This window comes from Rattus norvegicus, chromosome 2, assembly GCF_021556685.1.
Source record: "Rattus norvegicus strain SHRSP/BbbUtx chromosome 2, alternate assembly SHRSP_T2T, whole genome shotgun sequence".
Taxonomy (NCBI): domain Eukaryota; kingdom Metazoa; phylum Chordata; class Mammalia; order Rodentia; family Muridae; genus Rattus; species Rattus norvegicus.
The window spans coordinates 18,414,171-18,419,411 of NC_141535.1; the positions used below are offsets into that span (position 1 = coordinate 18,414,171).

The 5,241-nt window shown below is 38.9% G+C and overlaps 1 pseudogene; it reads right to left on the minus strand.

Moving 5' to 3' along the window:
- Positions 1 to 3,332: 3,332 nt before the first annotated feature.
- LOC108350221 (histone H2A.Z pseudogene) lies at positions 3,333 to 3,686 on the minus strand (annotated as a pseudogene).
- Between the last annotated feature and the right edge of the window lie 1,555 nt (positions 3,687 to 5,241).

A 5,241-nucleotide genomic window follows, 5' to 3' on the forward strand; every position in this document is an offset into this window, starting at 1 on the left:
CATTTGGGCAGTTAATGTGTGTCCTAATTAGGGTTACTACTACTATGACAAAACAACATGACCAAAGGCAGGTTAGGTTTATTTAGTTTCTACCTCCACATTGTAGTCCATCATTGAAGAAACTCAGGACAGGAACTCTATCAAGGCAGGAACCTGGAGACAGTAGCAGATGCAGAGGTCATGGACAGGTTCAGTCCACTGGCTTGCTCCTTATGCCTTGCTGTGCCTATTCTAGAGTCCAATATCATGAGACCAGGGATAACCCCATACCCGCACAATGAACAAAGCCCTCACCCATCAGTCACCAATTGAGAAAGCAATCCATTCTTACCGCCCTGTACAAAGCTTAAGTCCAAATGAATCAAGGACCTCCACATCAAACCAAATACACTGAAACTAACAGAAGAAAAGGTGGGGAAGAGCCTTGAACACATGAGTACTGGGGGCATTTTCCTAAACAACACACCAATGGCTTATGCTCTAAGATCCAGAATTAACAAATGGGACCTCATAAAACTGCAAATCCTCTGTAAGGCAAAGGACACTGTCATTAGCACAAAACAGCAACCAACAGATTGGGAAAAGATCTTTACCAATCCTACATCCAATAGAAGGCTAATAGCCAAACTATACAAAGAACTCAAGAATTTAGACTCCAGAGAGCCAAATAACCCTATTAAAAATGGGGTAGAGAGCTAAACAAAGAATTCTCAGCAGAGGAATATCGAATGGCTGAGAAGTACCTAAAGAAATGTTCAACATCATTAGTCATCAGGGAAATGCAAATCAAAACAACCCTGAGATTCCACCTCCCACCAGTCAGAATGGCTAAGATCAAAACCTCAAGTGACAACAGAATCTGGAGAGGATGTGGAGAAAGATGAACACTCCTCCATTGTTGGTGGGATTGCAAGCTGGTACAACCACTCTGGAAATCAGTCTGGAGGTTCCTTAGTAAATTGGACATTGTACTACCTGAGGACCCAACTATACAACTGCTGGGCATATTCTCAAATGATACTCTAACATACAACAAAGACACATGCTCCCCTATGTTCATAGCAACCTTATTTATAAAATCCAGAAGCTGAAAAGAATCAAGATGTCCTTCCACAAAGGAATGGATACAGAAAATGTGGTACACCTGCACAATGGAGTACTACTCAGCTATCAAAAACAATGACTTCAAGAAATTGATAAGCAAATGGTTGGAACTAGAAAATATCATCGCGAGTCAGGTAACCCTATACAAAAAAACACACATGGCATATACCCACTGATAAGTGTATATTAGCCCAAAAGCTCGAATTACCCCAGGTACAATCCATAGACCATATGAAGCTCAGGAAGAAGGATGACCACATTGACGATGCTTCAGTCCTTCTTAAAAGGGGAAACAAAAATATTCATAGGAGGAGTTATGGAGACAAAGTTTGGAACAGACATTTAAAGAATGGCCATTCAAAGCCTACACTAACCTAGAGATCTGGCATATATATATATGGATTAAACCACTACCCAAAGACTGTACATGGACTGTCCCATGGCTCCAATTGCTTATGTATCAAAGGATGGTCTTGTTGGGCACCAATGGAAGGAGAAATCCTTGGTCGTGCCAGGGCTGGACCCCGCAGTATGGGGGAATGTCAGGGCAGGGAGGAGGGATGGTTGGGGAGGGGGAACACCCTTATAGAAGAAGGGGTGCGGCTGGGAAGGTAAACCAGGAAAGGAAATAACATTTGAATGTAAATAACAAATATCCAATAAAAAAAAACAATGTCATTTTAAATTTTAATGGTGCCATTAAAAATAAAAGAGGTCCTCAGAGATATCTACAACATGATCTTATGGGGGCATTTTCTCAGTCAAGGTTTTCTCCTCTCAGATGACTATACATTGTGTCGAGCTGACAAAAAACAAAACAAAATACTAGCCAGAGCAATATGTTAACTATACCTTTACTAGTTATGTTTTTCATAGTAGGATTTGAGCTATATGCTAAATTGACACTATTCAATAAGTGAACATCATTGTAACTCAGTTTAAGGGATGAGTAAACATTATGAACGAATGTGTGTAATCTTCATTTCCCAGACATCAGGTCTTTGATTAATGGTTTTTATTATTTTGCTTTATGATACTTGGGATTTTTAAGCTACTATTTTATCTTCATTATGTTTCTAATATTTTATTATGTCACCCTGGCTTACTATATTGCATCAATTTATTTATTTATTTTTCTTGGTCAACAATCTACCCAGTTTCATATTTTCAGTTGTCTTCCTAACATCCTTAACAACCTCTTTGTTATATCAGATGTAAGAAAATATATTAGTTTAAGCTGGGCTTAACTTAGATATTATCACTCCTTGTTCTACATTTATTCTTATCACTTGAACTTAAAAGTGACATGCTAAAAATAGCATCTATTCTGTACATAATTTAAAAAAAAACTTTCTGTTTTCTTGAGTCCTCCATGAATGCATATCCTGTGGACGTTTATAGATAGTAGCTTAGTTTTCATTGACTTATTTTTACAAAGGTATGTTGTGTATGTATGTATTTATGTTTTAGAGGACAGACTTCAACTTCTTATTTGTTGCGTCCACCTCTGAAGCATAGAGATTATTGGAGTGTCCCAATATATCCAGTTTAACGATATTGTATTTTTAAAAACTGAGCATTTTCCTTATTTAAATAAATCAGTTTTAATCATTTGTGAAAAAATAATAATCTCCCTTCTAAAATGAATATCGGCAGTGTACAGTCTTTTAGTATTTTTGTTTGTTATTTGGTTTTTTTTTTTTTTTACACATCATTATTTATTGTTTGGTTTGTGTTGGTTTTGGTTCTCTCTCTCTCTCTTAACAGATGCATGGTAAGCAAAAATGTACTTGTTCCTGAATGAGATCTAAGAGATAAGTCTCAATTATTAAGCAGGTTTTAAACTAGTTTGAAATATGACCTTTATCGAGCTTATCCACCAGAGTGAAAATAATGTCTGAACAAAACCAAATGTTTGTTAATTTAACTTTTGCATCACAATTAAAATCCAAACAGTTTAAAAAAAAAAAAACAGTCAACTCTATCAAAACCCACTACTTCAGAATCAATAGCTTCTTTGAAGCCACAGTTAACACTTAAATGTGGTTAAGATTCAAATGCAGAAATTTGGTTGGTTAGAAGGCTAATTAAGCCTCCAACTTGCTCAAATACAACTAGAAAAAGACAAAATCGAGTTGTTCATAGTGATACAGTCTATTGGAAACACCAACATTGTACAGCTGTTAAGAATACTTAGAATCCTGAGATAATAAGGAATCCAGGCATCTTTAGACAGTCTTCTTTTGTCCTTTCTTCCCAGTCAGTGCTTGGTGGATGTGTGGGATGACACCACCACCAGCAATGTAGCCTGAATCAGTGTCAAATTCTTCATCTCCGTGGATAGCAAGTTGCAAGTGAGGGGTAATTCACTTTATCTTTAAGTCTTTTGATGCATTTCCTGCCAACTCAAGTACAATTTCGGTGAGCTACTCTAGGATGGCTGCGCTGTACACAGCAGCCTACATGTTCACGGCTGGTTGTCCTAGATTTCAGACGTCGATGAATAAGGCCCACAGGGAAATGCGAGCGGGAGCCTTTGTCTTGGCCTTTCCGGAGTTCTTTCTAGCCTTACCGCCAGCCATCTGGGACTGTGCTGAAGCTCAGTCTAGTGAGGAAGAGATGGGCCATGGGGATGCTCAGCGAGATCCCGGCACCCACTCGTCCTTCGTACCAGCATTCAAACTGTCAGGCTTTTTGTTCTCCTTTCTCACTCTTCCTTTTAAAAATAAAATAAAATAAAATAAAATAAAATAAAATAAAATAAAAGCCACTGTTTTCAATTAGCGATAATTGCACCTTGGATAAACTCTCTCTCTCTCTCTCTCTCTCTCTCTCTCTCTCTCTCTCTCTCTCTCTCTCTCTCTCTCTTCCTCTCTGCACTGTTTTCTTAAGGAGCCTCCCTTTCCTCTCTCTTCTTGTGGAACTTGAACTTATCCTATTCTGTCAAATGTTTCTCTGATTCATCACTTTGTCTACCACTCTGTTAGACTTTCAAACATGGGTGCTTACTTCTATGTGTGCTAAGGGCTGAGCCCCACCACAACTAGAAAGGGGATTTTTTTTTAGTAAATAACACAATCTTAGTGTTCACAATGTGATCAAATATACTGCAATACCACTGGCAGTTTCACTTACTTTTACTGCCTCTTGAACCTGGACTCCTCCCATTTTCTTGACATACACAGAATTATAAAGTTAAGAGCAGAAGATATGTCTCAACCATTAAAGATTAAGCACACAACCAACCCAAGTACAAGAAATGTAAAGGGGCTTTTTTGTTTCTCTAGTTAATGTATGTATTTTACTACACAGTATAAAGTCACAATTTCTTAGTCATAGTATCTAATAAAAAGATAAGGAAATGAAATTTACAAATGGGTCCTTCTGAGACATTTATAGGATGTTCTTGAAGCTCCACTTTTCAAGATTGTGAATATAACAAAAACAATCCAATGTAACAATGTCACTGTCTTCTGAGAAACATTATTAATGAGATTAAATGTTGAATTTTGGTGATAGAAGGATAATAAGATTGTTTCTTTTGTTTATTCTCTCTCTGTAGAGGGCCGCAATAACATTCGCCACCACTAGATGGCGCTGGCTTCCACTGCGCCCCACATGGAAGACCGAGCTAGACAAGATGGCGCTGGCCTCCGCCGCGCCAGCCAACTTCCTTTCAGGAAGGTAACTGTGTGCACATGTGCAAGAGTGCCTTCGTGCCAGGTCTTTGCCCACTCCGGGGCGTGCCTAATGAGATCATGGGTAAGCGACCAATCAGGTGTGGAGGCTCCACGCTAGGGTGTATATAAGCCGCGCCATGCCAGTGCGTAGGGCTTCTCCTTAAGATTCAATAAAAGTTTGGCTGCAGCAAGGATTCGTATGTCCCCGCGTGTTTTCTTGCTGGCGAGAGGTCGCGCGGGACATCTCTTTCCTTAAAAATAAATGGACCCTTACAGATTGAAAGCAGTAGTGGTGGAGGTGGGAGAAGAAGGGCAACAACTGCAAATTAATGTTTCATACTGAGGCCCAGAAGAATGGAATGGGGGAGTCTCTGATCATGTGGCCATTAGAACTATTAATAACTGGTTTTACAATTCCAGGCAGAGCTTCAGACTGAATGAAGTGAAGTATCTCTCC